The following is a 16,479-nucleotide window of genomic DNA, read 5'->3' on the forward strand; positions in this document are numbered from 1 at the left end:
GACAGCTGCATAGTTGAGGTACACACCCAACAGAAGTGCTTCAGGGACCAGTTAAGGAAATAATTCTTTATTACCTGCTTAGCAATTAATTATCTTAAAAGAGATGGCTGGCCCTGTTGACAATCAATTTTTTTCCTTGCTTGACTGCAAAGTATAGCATATGTAATTAAAACAATATTATTATTGCTAGTCTTTCAACTTCTTCATGTTATAAGGCAAGCTGTCTGATGCTAAGTTGTGGGGAGCATAATGCTTAAAAAGTTCATCTTGCAGACACAAGAATAGGGTTTGATTCTCACCAATGGGAAGCACAGCTAGGCTTAAAAAGTATCCCTAAAGTTATTAATATAATAATTTCTTATGAGCTGTGAAAGTGTTGCTACTGCCACCGCGTTTGGTGGGCAAAATCTTCTGAAGCCATTCTCTCCTTTTTAACCGAGTAGTTCCTGTAGTTGACACTCAAGCTGTTCAGCCATGCTTCTGTGATACCTACTGGGCTATCAGGAAAACAAAAATACATTATTAGCAACCTCTCTGTAAACCTTAACTCCCCCCCCCCCAATTGACAGCCTACTACCCTTTATGTGTATATGTTAATTGGGCAGTCACCTCTCCCACTTTCAATGAAAAATAATCATCTTGAAATCTTGTAGAAAACATTAACACAAGTAGGTGTGGTTGGTATCACTTGTATTGAGAATTACTAAACTTTAAAGTAAGTGCAGACAGAGAATGCATAATCAGTTACAGATGATTAATAAACTATTAGGGAAGCAGAGCCATAATTTACTTAGTTTGTAGACAAAACCCCACTGAACTATTAAGGTCTAGCCTTTGGTTTCATTAAAGATAGTTGATGTAATATCCATCATTATTACTTGAGTAATAAACTAAAGCATTCATAAGCAAACTCAGATATGTATGAACATGCAAGTTTTTGATACACACTGACCCTACATCAAAGTTGAATCAAAACCCAAAAGAAATGAGGCAGAAACCTTTCCTGAGATACCACAAGCCCTTTCACTAACCCCTTTTAAATATACAAAAGTAAGACCTGGACTTGAAATGTCACACTTTTAAAAGCAGCAAACATGAACAATACTTGAAAACATGATCTGGTGCATCTGGTATTTTTGATCAATTTTACATTATTGGTAGGCTTTCACAATCCCCAGTACTTGTGCATGCAACTGCTAAATAAATGCCATGTATGTCACTATCAAATAACCACTTCTCATATAGTAATGCGTATCATTATTTTGCAGCATCAGTCTACTTATAGAACCCTGCATGTGGGATCTTATCCCCACCATAGTAGTTTTCTAGTATGAATAAACTGTCTTGTGGGGTCTCAAACTCGGCAACCATTACTAGTACAAACTTTATGGGTGCTTGTACAACCCCATGTGTGCAATCACATCACTACAGAGCATGGCTTACAGAGGAAATTACATTCGTTAATTTTGTTGAGATATCCACCAGCCATCAGCACATCACAGACACTTATCTAATTTGCACTTTTCACCACAAATGCTTATCTCCAATCTGATGTTCATTTCCTGTAAATGTGTTAGTGTCACGTGTTTCAGAACTAAAGTTGAAGTGAACTGCAGACACTTCACACAACCACAGAAGTCTTATTTCCTCAATACTCTGCACACACTGCACTACTTGATTCATGAAACCATAATGCTGCCTTCCTCTTCCACCAGTTTATAAAATACTGCAGCATTTTGTCATCAGCTTTATATCCCATTTTTCAGTCCCTTGATGACTTGCTCACCAGTTGTAGCAACACAACTAGCCCCTACCTTTATTTCAGTCAGCATTTACCTGCTGGGCTAGATACACATGCAACACCAAATAATGGCAGTAAACATTCCCCAAGCACACACCACTACACCCTAAACACTCTCTGCTGGCACACTGACCTCACTATATAAACACCAACTAAGAACATCTTGGCAACCATTAACCATCCTCTCACCAAGGTATAAAACTACACGTTCAATTGTTCACTCATTTATCTTTCTATTTATGGTGCTTATAGGAGATGCTGCTTTTAATCATCATGCCAAATTTCATTGAATGATCAATGGCAGTCCTTTTTACTCTTTCTTCTTCCATTCTCTTGCCCTTCTCCCTCTGAGAGGGCTAGTTTTTCCCACCTGCCATGTTTAACTACTCGGCTACCACTTCATATCTCCCCTCCCCTGCCTATATCTCCTGCCTTATGTACTTCCTTTCCCCCTTTTCTAATCCCCTCCACTTGCTGAGCTTGCTGTTTTCACCCCACAATTACATGGCTCTGCTTTCACTTAAAAAAAAAAAATCACTGGCTTTGCAATATCTTTTAACATCCATAGTCAGCCTCAAACAGGTTACTTGATTAAATTAGCAATTAAAAATAAATAAACTTGGGATTGTTAGCTGTTTTACTTAACCAAAATAAGGGCTGAACTATTTAAGGTCAGTTGTATCTGCATCTTCTGGTCTATGTAATCCACATTTATTTTCAAGATTCTAGGATAAAATGAGTGCATTAGATCTACCAAAATCAAAGTAATACTTCAAGAATGTAGAAGCTTCTGTAATTAGCATTTCATGAACATCAGTTGGAGGATAATTTGAACCAGATGTAAAGGACTAGAACAATGGATGAAATTATAGGTAAAGTGTGGAGCAATATAATTCACACAAAATGTGTTCTGCATGTTTTAGTCACTGTCATATGGTGAGAAATTGATCTGTATATGAAAGGTAACATTGTGTGATTATGTAGAGTACTGGATTTGTTATAAATACAGGCAAAGAATTGAGGTGACATAGTTATGCAAGCATGCACAGCTGTCTGTTGCTTTGTGACCATCTGTTTTTTTTCATTCACACTTTAGCATTATTTTTATTTAGACAAATTGGTAGATGTATAGATAAACAGGTTGAGAGAGCAAGAGAGCAACATAATTCCTGCTGCACCCACTATTTGTTTGAAGACAGAGATAGTGGGATTGTGTGGTACCATCTTCCCATTACAAATGGAATCACCAATGGAATCACCAAGAAAAGTAGACAAGTTATACAGCTCCTGCCAAATTAATCATGTTTTCTACTGACTAGAAGCCATTGTTCAATGCCAAAATGAGCACCAGCTGTCAAACTATGCTACCACTGTAATGTTTTGATGGGTACAGAGTCTGTGAAAAGGTCAAATGTTCTCTGTATCACCCCTTTCTATTTGTTGTTCCCCACTCCAGATTATTACTTGTCAAAAATCTGCAAGATTGCCCACTAGTTGAGAATGTTATGCAGCTGGACTAATATCTTCAATTTAACTTCTGTGCTGTCTTTTCTCAAAATAAGACATAGGTATTTCTTCTGTCACAAAGCAATTTCTTTTATCTTCACATTCATGTTAACACCTACCATGCCTACCCTACCCTGCCTCATCCTACCCCTTTCAAGACTCCTGTATACCTACATTAATGAATCTAGTCTCCTAGTATCAATGGTCTACCCAATAAACTGGGGATGATTCAACAAATCAAATGAATGCATAAAGGCAGTCTGAGTGCTTCTTGTCAAGTGCTCATTTTTCCTACAGCAGAATGCACATCCCCATGGATACTGTCCATATTTCATGATCTTGTCACTTTCCAGATGATTATTTAGTTAAAAGGATATATTTGGCAAAATTGACAACTGGAATAAGGTTTATCTCCTAAGGGGAAAAATAGATTGTTTTGGTCATTTTGCAGTTGGCCAAATGAAAATTGACAATGCTAAATAAAAACAAACTGAGCACTGACCATTGAACTACCACTTTTTTCCAAACACATGTGAATGCCTTTTCATAATAACATTCCTATCTACTTATTGCAGTTTTCCAACATTACCCAAACAAGAGACACTATACAATGAGAAAATCAGACAATACATAAAGCAAACAAACAACAAAACCCCACAAAATATTTCTAGAAGATCCAGGTTTGTGTTTCCCTAAGGAAAAAAAATGTAAAGATGTATTTTGATGATTTTTAGCATGTATGAGCAATTACTGAGCTATGTCATTATATGATGAATAATTATTTGACAGTCACTTTGTACTTCATCATGCATTCAGACTGTATCAGTACCATAATTTTAATAGGATTCTGTTACCACTTACAATTTCTGGGTTATTTAAGCTTGATTGCTTACATTTACAGACATGTCTACTGTAGTACTTGGGTTTCTATAAGTAACCAAGCCCAACAGCGAAAAGTAACACTGCAAGAAGAAAAAAACACTGCTCCAAAGCCACAAAATGGTATTTTAATAAACAAATGTAAGTGCTTTCATTTCCCGTGCTACAGAAACATCATCAGACCTGCATTTTTTCTTCTTGTAGGGTTGCTGTAAATGCAGGATTGCTTGAACTTCAAAGCATACAAGTCATTAGTATATTAACAAGAGGAGTGAGTAGTCACTTGTCAGTTCTTTATTTAGGTTATATTAACATGTATTACTTATGAAGCTAAAAGGAAACAGAACACTAAAATTAATAAAGTTCCTGAGTGAAACTAAAACTTCAAAACAACATTTCCATTTCAGTCGCACTGTACTCAAATTCAGCAAATAGCTTGCTTACCCAAAACTAGGTCAACAACAGTCAACATAAAAACACATGTTATTAGTGACTTTGACTTAATGAATATAGGATATTCAAGGTGGCTTTCACACTAAGTAACAGCTTAATTTCAGCCCTCCCATTGTGAAAGCAGAAAATCAGAAAAGAGAGCCAGTAAATGTGTCTTTTTGGGTAAATTTTAGTTACTGGCTATTAAGTTCATTGCCTGGATGCCAGCAAACAAGACATTTAGAGAACCTGAAAGAAAAGCAATCACGAAAGAGGAGGGGAAGACACTGTGAAGAATCATGCAGCTGTTCAGCAAAAAGTAGTTCTAGCTCCAGCTTTGATATAAAACATGACTTCCAATAATCTAGTGAATGTGCTCAGAGCTGATTAAAATAAATGAAACACTGAAGCTGTATATCAGCCCAAATAACAAAAGACTGACAAAAAAGGAAGAAGCTTTAAACAGATATTAAGCTATACTCATAAAACTGCAACAGTCAGAGGTCAAAATAAAAAAAAAAGGCTAGGTGAATATGTGGCTGCTCAAGAAGAGATGTAAAATATGGTAGAATTAGAAAACAGAGCACATAGAAAAACCCAAGATTCTCTGCTGTAATAGAGAAACTGGAATTAACAGATTGTATTAATTGTATGAAAGCACAAATAAGGAACTGGACTGGTATTCCATACTAGGAGTTAACTGAAAGGGCATATCATGTGTATGCTCCAAACCTATTCATGTGAAAGCAGCTAAGGCCTATACTAGTAAAGATGCAATCCTATGAGAAGAAAGTTGGTTCTGACAAAACTATGGCAGAAGGGGAAAGTACTAAAAGGTGTAGACAGTAGAGTGTTTGTAGAAAATGATTATTCAATGTACGTCAGGCAGAAGAGGAGCAAATTTATTCATCAATCAGAGAATGTTGAGAGACGGGCGTGAGATTCAAGCTGGTATATCCAGCTACCTCTAGAATATTTCTTCCTTGAGGATCAAAGTAATTTTTTGATGCAGAACAGACTAAGGAAGAAATACAAAATGTTTATCCAACAAAAAGTGAGCTTTAAAATAGAAGACTCCTCCTCTTATTCTGCAGATAATAAAGCTCCTAGAGAAACTTTGCCAGTGAAACATTTCCAGTATTCCAGAGGAAAATGCTTGAGAGACAGAGAAAAGCACAGGAATTAGCTAGACGTACTGGGAGTAAGTTGGAAATGAACCAGAGACTGGGCCTTGGAGATGAAGATCAACAGGAAGAAAACCAGCAACTCTGAAATTAATGACTAAATGGGGGATTACAAAGCATCAATCACATTTGTGAAATATGCTTGAAGAAGAAGAAATGGAAATATTGGACTTTTTTAGTCTGCAATATACTTGTAGGGGGACTCCAAAGCATTTGTCCTACTTCATGTCATTAATGTTAAGAAGAACATTAAAGGGAATGGAAGATGAGGGAAAGAGGTATCTGTAAGTAAAACATTTTTTGTTTTAACATTATTTTTATGAAACATTTCATGTCATAAACTGAATATATAGTAAATGATTTTTCAGTTATTTTTGTGATATATGGATACAATAGTAAACAGGTGACCCTTTTATTTCCTTTCTTTCTGTTTTTAGCTTGAAGAAATGTGCAGTATAAAAAGAGAAGAAAGCCTGGACAAAAGCATGTTTTAGATAATAGGGTGTAATCTTGGGTTTTTGAGGTGGGCAATGGGGTATAAAAGTATACATATGATGATATAAGTACAGTTTATATGCTTTTTCTTACTTTTGCCTAGGGGAATGACTGGATTAAGGCACTTGGCATGATCTAACAAGTTTTAAGTGGAAATGAGTAAATGAAAAAAGACTGAATGTAATGAAAAGTTTTCCTTTAGCAAATAAATGTTCACAGTGTAAAATAAGTAGCGTGTAGCTGAAGGCAACTATGTATCTGGTTCTTATGTTTTTAAAGGAACAAGGTGATAAGAGGGCAATATTTTTAAGGCTAAAAGTTACTGTTTTCTAAAAATATTCAAATTGCTTTCCTACATCTGTGAGAGGAATAAATATAAAACAAACAGCTTTTAGTGTAAGTAGAAGCACAGGCTGTACCATGCATCTTAGCATGTATATCCTTAATTATAGGCCAGTTAAAGTCTATGATTGTAGCTGTCAATTTGGGGCATTTATTCCTATTAGGAGGGTTAAACTTCATTATTTGAAGATGTGCACAGTTTTGTGTGCTTGAATTAAGTTAATAGGTTATAGGGCATTCTGGGGTGTTTTTGTTTTGTTTGATAATTGTCACTAAAACAAAAAGTCTTGGAAAATGTGACATAGGCTCAAATAGACATGACAAGAAGCAACTGTATAAAAGATCATCCTGCCAAATGTTAATGCATGCATGTAACACAAAAGCTGAAAATAGACATTTAAACAAACTATTATATCAAACAGGTGGGAACAATAACTTATCTTAATGCCACCACTTTCCACATTATCTTGAAATGTGAATGATCTCTGGTATATACAAAAAAGAAAAGAGTAGTAAATTTTATTAAGATTTGTAGAGTGCAAATATCTATGATACAGGATACACATTTGTAAAGAACTGCACTTGTGAATTTGATAAAGAAAGGATTTCAGGATGGTTATTCCATGGAATATCTGGGACAGTGGAAAAGGGGGTAATTATATTAATTGCTAGAAGGAGCTCCAATAGTGATAGAAGGGGAAAAAAGATAATGGTAAATTTGTGGTAGTAAGGGACTATTGGCAAAGGAGGAGGATTATGCTGGCATGTATTTATATTCCATCTAAAAGTACTACAGTGGAGCTTAAGAAAAGTCTGGTGGAAAAATCAGCTTTCAACAAGGAATATTATTGTAAAAATAGGGTAGAAATAAAAGATAAAAAGAGACAGGTAAAGAAGTAAGAATAATTTTTTTAGAGAGACTGACAAAGGTTACATTTTTGCAGAATAAGGGGAATTCCACAGAACAAGAAGAGGAGCAACTGCAGAGAGCTAAAGAGAAAATAAGGGGCTACTTGGATAATATGCATGAAGTTAGTAAGGCTGCAGTTGAGCAACTATTTTTTTAATATTAATTCCAGATCACAAAAACATTAGCACAAAAATTCAGGTGACAGAATGCAGAGAGGGTTGTTGCCAAGATTAGGGAGCCTATAATAAGGAAAGTAACCACAGATCTGGTAGAGGTATTAGAAATATTCAGAGATTTTATGTTAATCTGTATAAAGCAGAGATATGTGGAAATTAAGATTAAAAACACACACACAAAAAAAACAAATGGAACTATTTATAGAAGAATTAAATATGCCAACATTAGTTAGAGGAAAATGAGGCTCAATTGTTAACAATTAAGATGGGAGGAGTTGTGAGTATATTGGAGAGTCAGCTCAGATTTGGGCAGTTTGGAGACAAAGCCAGAGAGGTGAGATTGTGTTGGTTTGGACATGACCTGAGGAGGGAGACTGGGTATATTGGGATATGGATGCTATGAATGGAGCTGCCAGGTAACAGGAATAGAGGAATGCCTAAGATAAGGTTTATGGATATGCTGAGAGATGACATAGAGGTTGTTGGTGTGACAGAGCAAGATGCTAAGGACAGGAAGACATGAAAACAGATGATCCAATGTGGTGACCCCTAGCAGGAGCAGCTGAAGGGAAAAGAAGGATAGGAAGAGTTGAAATAAAAATGGTGATGTATAATCAATCTACAGGAAATTCTCCAGGAATATATTTTATTCCTGTCTATGTTTGGAAGCTAAGAGGGAAGAAAGTGATAAAGATCTTAATGGCTTTGTGTAACAGCATTTTAAAAGCATTTTAAAAGCAGAGGAATCACCAGCATCCTGGAAGAGAGCTGTAATACCTAAAGATGGTAAAGACCCATGGAGTCCAGCTTCATATAGGCCTATTTCAATTCTAGGCCATTATTATAAAGTGTTTGTCTATAATGGCTAAAAGGTGTTGCCAAAGCTGATAGAAAGAGATCAGTGTGGTTTTGTGGAGGGAAGGCAAACATTTGACAACATTAGTAGTCCAAAGATGATCCAGATGGAAGTAGAATGTAAGAAAATACCACTGTTGATAGTAGGTCATGATGCAGAGAAAGCATTTGCCAGCATAACTTGGGATATTATAAGTAGGGAAATGGAATCATTTGCATTCCCTGACACAATAATAAGGTTAATTACAGGGCTATATTGGAGGTAAAAATGAAAGGGGGGTCCACTCTGATATGTTGTGTTTGAACAGAGGAATGAGGCAGGGGTGTCCTCTCTCCCCTTTGCTATTTCTATTATATTTAGAACCATTTGCAAAGAAAATAAGAGATTCAGAAATTCAAAGATATAATTGGTATGATCGAGAAAATTCAGCTGTTTCATTTGCAGATTATATTGTTTTGTACCTGATAAAACCAGAAAAGGACATCTTGTTGTGTTGAGGAACATTCTGGGACAGTTTCAAGTCCTTTCGGGATATAAAATGAATGAAGATGAGACAAAGGCTGTAGCTGTAAACTATACACCCACACATGAATTGGTTCAGCAATACCCATATTTATTGGGACATGATAAAATTAAGTACTTAGGAGTTTGAGTTAAAAAGCATTCTGCCATGGCAGCTAAGGGTATGTGGGAAGACGCTATACAAAAGATAATACAAAAACTTGGAAACTTTTGTTTATGGATATGCATAGTAAGATACTATGCATAGCAAGATACAAGCAGTGAAAATGTTTTTAGTCCCTTTAGTTTTATACACAGGTCAAAGATACTTTTCTCATCCAGAGGAGACGTTATGAATAGGTAGGGAGCTAGGAGATGTTGTAGGAGAAAGGGGGGATGCAATAAAAATAAGGTGAGATGCAAGAAGAATAAGAAGTGGTAATGAAAGGAGAGAGGAAAGTAAGTGGTTTAGAAAGGAAGGATAATAGAGACAGACTGTAGATATAATCTGTTAAGTAGAATGTCTTTAGATAAAGTGAGGGATAGCATAGCTTTGAATACACTTTGTGGATAGTAACAAATATGTGTCAAATCAGGAACAGAGCAGGAATGCAACCTTGTGTTCACTGAGTGTTGTTTTAAATAAGATTTGAAATATTTCACCTGAGATTTTGTTCAAGGGTTAAGGGGACAGTTTCAGATTTTTAAGATGCAGGAGGACTGGAATCACCAGCAGAGTTGTTTAATATTAGTATTATTTTTTTATTTTTTTTTTTATCTACTGATCACTTTTTTATATCTACATCACTCATGGCCTGAGCAGGGCCTGTGGAGAGAGAGAATGTATTTCCCTGTGGTGGCTGAGGAAATTGACAACAAAATGTCAGCTGCACAGTACATGTTCATTCATGCACAGAAGTAGCTAAACCGAAAGGAAGTTATCAGATTGAAAGGGCTCACTGCATTTTTTTGACTAAATGAAATGATGGAAATAAGAGTATAAAGCAGAATGGAAAATGGGAAAGCAAGACAAGAAAAAATCATAAGGGAAGCTGTGAAAGAATGAATAGGGTGAAACACCACTATTTCCAACACAACTATGCAGAAGCCAACAAGTAAATGGGAAAGGCCCCAAAGTAAGGTCATTTTTTATATTGGTTTTAGTGAATTATAAATTGTCACAATAATTTCCAGCTGTTGCAGATATGGACAAAGTCTTTGAGAACAACAAAAAAAGACAGCTATCAAAAATATGGACAGTTGATATGTATGTGGGGAAGGAAAAAGTGGTGTAATTTTTTTCTGTGGGAAAGATGCTCATTTCCTGTACAATAGGAAGTTTAACTGGGGAAAGAAGTAAGGAATGTGAAGGAATGGTGAGAGGGTTAAAGTAGTTAGGGGTACACACAGAATACAGATGACTGAGAGGGAGGTGCTGTCACACACAGGGAGGTGGAGCACAATGTATTAGGAGTCATCTGACAGAGAAGAGATGATGAGGAGGAGGATTTGACAACAAACAAGGGAGGCCATAGACACAAAGAGAAGAACACCGGGATGGGGAATAGTGTAGGAATGTCCACTGTACCACCTTCCCATGTGTGACCCAGAGGGAGGTTACATACCACCCTAATCATTGGGTCCCTGGCTGTGGTGGAGTGGCCAGTGGTGGGTATGGATGTGGCTTTATGTGGTGCAGGAGGCGCTGCTCTAAGTGGCCAATTTGGGCATTCAAGTGTTGGTCGAATATTTCCTTCACCACCTCAGTCAGCTGCCACTGTGTGATGTACTGGTCACCTCTACTGGTGGATGCACTGGTAGGAGCAACAATTCCCCTGATTGGTGAAGCCCCACCGGGTGTAGGGCTAGAGGGCATAGCAGATTTTGCTGCTGCTGGTTCTGGGAAGGTAGCTCTGTCTGACTGTTATGGAGGTTCTTGAGGTGCTGTAGCATGTAGGGGTCTAGTGGTTCATAGCATAGCCACAGGCGCAAGTCTGGATGCTACTATGTATAAAAGAAAAGACAGTGGAAAGAGAGAATATAACCCAAACGTATTTACTGGAAAGGACAGTGAGAAGCAAGTTAGGGGAGAGAAATGCATACAAACCATGATAAACAGCACTGCAGTATGGTTAATAATTAAAGGGGTTGATAAAAACTGCAATACAGTCAGAAGACAACACCACTTATAATAACAGTTATGTGCTGCATATAGCAGACAGTTATGTGCTGGTTTTTGTGACCTCTCATCATTATTATTAACCCCCTTTTCCCTATTTTCTATGTGGGATTGGAGTGCCATGTCAACTGTTGCTATCTCTCTCTATTCAGTGCCACTCTCCTTCCTTTGATAGCCGTGCTTGACTGTTACAGGTCTTCTCTCATACAATCCATCCAACTCTTTGCTGGATGCTCTTATTTCCTCTTGCCCCCTTCCTGTCTGTCCAAAACCATCTTCACCAGATTGTCTTCTTTTTTGCACATATGCCTGAACCACTGTAATATGTTCTCTTTGACTTTTTCTGTAATTGGAGCTATTTTGGCTTCTGCTCTTATGTCTTCATTTCTCCAGTTGTCCTACAGTATGCATCCTACCACCAGTCTCAGGCACTTCATCTCCATCACCTCTGGCTTCCTCAACTGCTTTGCCTTTACTGCCCAGTTTTCTGTACCTACCACTTAGTAGTACTGGTCAAAACAGAGTTTTGTACACCTTACTATTCAGCTTCTTTTTCATTCTTCTGTCATACACTACCCCTGACAGTCTGTGCCAATTGGCTGCAGCTCATCTGATTCTAGCTTTGACCTCCTCATTCAGACTTCCCTTTTCCTCAATAATCCTTTCCAGATACTTGAAGCTGTTAACCTGTTCCACTATTTCCCTTCTATCTCAGTTCTCTGCTTCTTCTGATTTCCCCCATTTGCTGCTATTACAGATGTCTTAGCTGTACTCAGTTTCATCCCATGTTTCAGTTTTACATTCCATCCCCCTATCCTTTGCTGAAGATCTTGCACAGCATCTGTGTGTAATGCTACATCATCTGCATACAGCAGCTTTGTTGATCTGTCTCCTCTGACCTGTTTGCTAATGTAGTCCATCTCCAGTACAAACAGTCAGCTCAGAGCTGAACCCTGATGCACACCAACTCTCACTGGAAACTCCTGTGTGAGACTGAGGATGATGATGATGATGATGACATGTGACCTCTATATATGAAAGTACATTTATGTATGACAACCTTTTTTTAAACAAAAAAAATCTTTATTATACAACGACCCCCCCCCATTAATATTCCAAAATGTGCACGCTGATTGGTCAGCGCATCGCTAAATCAAAGACTTATACTAATGGAAAAAGGTCCGGTCGCCCAGACTTTTTCCATTAGTATAAGTCTTTTTTGGAGAGCAATGGAGAATGGAAGAGCTCCGTTGCTGTTATCTCGCTATGTTAAATGAGTTTAACATAGTGAGATATCTTTAAAAAAAAAGCAATGGAAATCTTCCTTTCTCTGTTGCTTTTTTTAAAGCTGTCTCGCTATGTTAAACTCTCTTAACATAGTGAGACAAGTTTTTAAAAGCAACAGAGATCTTACTTTCTCCATTGCTTCCACACACACAGTTCTGATGTACTGCGTAACATACATATGTGCAGTACATCAGAACTGCAGCAGAATACTGGGCAGCTGCGGAAGGGCAGCAAGGAGGCATTATACAATGCCATTATTTAAGAAAAGTAAGTTTTTTTTTTCCCTTAAATAATGTCATTGTATAATAGCAATAACCCACTTCTGGGTGTGGGTAATGCTGATTTACCCATGGTTGTCTTTGTTTGGTCACGCGGGCAAAATCCAGCATTACCCACACCCAGGCATGGGTTATTGCTTAATTAAATTATCATGTATGACATAGGCAATCATACATTTCTATAAATGGAAACAAACCATATTGACATAATTGCAGCTGCAAACATTATACATTACTTATAATCTATCCAGCAGTAGCGGCTGGTCACTTCAAATTAAAGGGGGGCTACAGGAGACAGCTGAATGGGTGGGGCCAGTAAGAAGGGGTGTGGCCAACTAGAAAGCGATGGAGCTATGCTCAAAACCACAACAACTGGAACTTTAATTAAATAATGCTGCCTATGGTGCCAAACAGTCATAACGAGAGTCCAATCAAGACAAAATGAAGTGTAGAAGAAAAAAATATTTCAATGCATTGGCTACATGGCAACTTACTTAATATCTAGATGAAAACACAGGTTGTGAGGAATGAAAAAATAAATTACTTTTTAAATATATTACTGGAATGCCAGTTAAAATCAAGTATATAAAAAAAACAAGCAGCACTCAAGTCAAACCACTTCTTACACTGCAGTTCTAATTATAATTTATATTCTGCTTTATACAATTACCAAGTAACATGCTGAAAGTAGCAATCTCTGTGAATACCCCCAGTTATAAATATGTTTCTTATCCAAAAAAGACCTGCTGCCTTACAACAACTAACTACTTGTTTCATGGGGAAGACATGATCAAAGTAAAAAATGAACAGCAAACAAGACACAAGCTCAAGATAAATTGCTTAAAGGATTACTGCACAAGTTATGGACCACACATGATAGATTAGCATTCTGTTTAGTTTATGGGTAAAGCCTGCAAAGATGACTGCAAGACACCAACTAATGTAATGAGCTTCTGAAAGTACTGTAATCCTGTCATACATTTCAATACCTAAGGCTTATACGTTATCTAGTTATGTAAATATTCTCTGTATGGCAACAACGAAAAGGCTTTCAATGCTGGTAATTCTTTAACAGTATGCTTATTAAAGCTTACTTGCATCTTACAATCTCCAACAAGCTTACCTGATGGCCATTGAAGCATTGCTACTTAAACACAGAGCAACAGGGCACTGCGACGGCATGCATTTTCTGAATAATAAGAAGCATAAATCAACAGTATAAAAATATGACAGAAAACCAGAACATTCTGCAAAATGAAGGACAGATGAAAAGGCACGGTCATACTTGGTCTACCTTGGATAGGGGAATACTCTGCACACTTACACTGCATAACTGCTCCATGCTTCCTTGGACACATCCAGAGCCACTACAATGGAAAGTGGGGTGCAACAAGTATGTCACGATTTGAAATGTCTCTGGCTGACTGTGATTGCTCTGACACTCATACCTCTCAACCTCAGAGCAAGAAATCTGGACAAAGCCATACACAGAAGTGGGGCACAGGCCCAGAAATAAGGACAATTTTTAAATATTGCTCTTATAAACTTAGAAAGATACTAGAACAGTAGTAGGTCTTGCATTAGTATGAATTTTCTGAAGGGTATGAAATCTGAAACTCAAATGTCTGCCATTATTTCCTAACTTCAATCTTTAATGATGTGCCACTAATCTGCCAGAAAACCACAATTTTATGAAAAACAGACCAAAAATGTGATGCAAAAATATAAAATTGCCACACAATACAGCTGGGAACCTGTCAAAGAAGGAGCACCTTTTTAATATTAACACTGTTAACTTGAGCAGCTAACAAAATAAGAGCATCTACCTGCATTTCTGAAATAAAAGTAATCTATAACTTTGATCATTACAGTTATATATAATTGTAAACCCTCTACATTTTCTTCCATAATTGCAATTTTGAAGAGGGATTATGAGGGGGAGAGCAACATTTTGAGCCAAAATTGAGGACAGTTGAGAGGTCCTAATTCTATAAAGTGATTTGCACATGCCTCTCAACCTCTTAATGCAGGAAATCTGGACAAGGCCAAATATATTGGGGGAACATACAAACAGTACTAAAAATTGCTCTTGTATAAACTTAAGATGGTTGATAGAATAACAGGTCTTGCTTTAACATGCATTTGTCTGAAGGTTATGACATCTGAAACTCAATGTCTGTCATTTAGTGACTTCATTCCTAAATGATTTGCCAGAAAACCACAAATTTTATGAGGAACAAAAAAAAAAAAGAGGCAAATATCTATTCATTCTTCAAAAATCTGGACAGTTGAGAGGTATAGTTCAGCTGGGGCTGTCTGAGTTTGCTGCCCTTCCCCCCTCACAAAATCATGGTTGGATGGAGTCTCCCTCCTGCAGTCATTCCAATGTCCCCTTTCGTTGGTTATTTCACCCCATTTACCATAAACACTGTAATGTGCATACTGCTTTACTTCTGCGATGAGTTGGATTTCATTTGAAAGTTTTATTTTGCATTTTAAGCACAAACCCTAATAGATATCTGCTAAAAAAAGCAATGCATTCTCACAATGAAAATAGACAGCATTAAAACTTCTCTGCCCTTGAAACTCACATTCATTGAAACAGCACTGAAACCCACATTCAAAGAAAATACATTTTGCCAGTGGCAGATAAAGATTAACTTTGGGCTGTTTTCAAATCATAGGCCCCTTGAACATAAAACATACACATGCTCTTTGATACACCTTCCTGATTGTATTTAATTATATTCCTTGTACAATACAATGCAGTACAGTTGTTAGAGGGCATTTTAAATTTATTGTTTTGAACATTTTTCCAGTAAACAATGAAACAAAATGCATGCACCAATAACAAAACTGCCCAATTCAGAACATTTCCATCATAAAAGTCTACTCAAACGTCTACAGTCCACCAGTATCAGTAAATATGCACAATCACTGAAAAAGTAAAAGTCATCTAAATAATTCCACATTAAAGAAATCTGTAACTAATGAAGAGGTTGCTGCTAGCAAACTTTATATGTCATTGTTTCATCTACAAATAAAGTCCCTGTTGCCCTTGAGGAATAAATTGCCTATGTTGCATTACAAAAATGATAAGCTAGTAATATCACAATAGGGAATGGATGGCAAACTGATAACAGGTTCATAGTTAATAGGTATCTTCACCAAAAAGGACTGCAGCAACCACCCCCTTTACAACATAGTGCAGTATCAGCAATGCATCTACCTAGTGTGGGAGTAGAACCCACAGCCTTCTGCATCAAAAGCAAGTGCACTACCTGTTGTGCTATTAACAATGCAAGCAGACTCAGCATAAGCAGCACTAAACTTTTGTTCCCCTGCAGCTCTCAGCTCCTTGTAAAATCTACTCGACACTCAGCTGTATCTCTGAACTTTGCAGCACAAGAAATCTGGAAAAAGCCAAAATTTATTTGGGGAGATAAAAGCCCAAAAACCAGGGACACATTTTAAACATTGCTTATATAATGTTGGAAAGTTGCTAGAATAAAATGCTGTGTTACTACCATACATTTCACTGCTAAGTCTTGAACCCAGGAGACCCTGTGCAAAACATTCAGAGCAACATACCACTATGCCATATCAGCTGTTTTGTAAAAGAGAAGAAGACTGAAACTTAAATGGTTACCATT

The sequence above is a fragment of the Protopterus annectens genome, chromosome 3.part0, assembly GCF_019279795.1.
Source record: "Protopterus annectens isolate FY-2018-M chromosome 3.part0, PAN1.0, whole genome shotgun sequence".
Classification (NCBI taxonomy): domain Eukaryota; kingdom Metazoa; phylum Chordata; order Ceratodontiformes; family Protopteridae; genus Protopterus; species Protopterus annectens.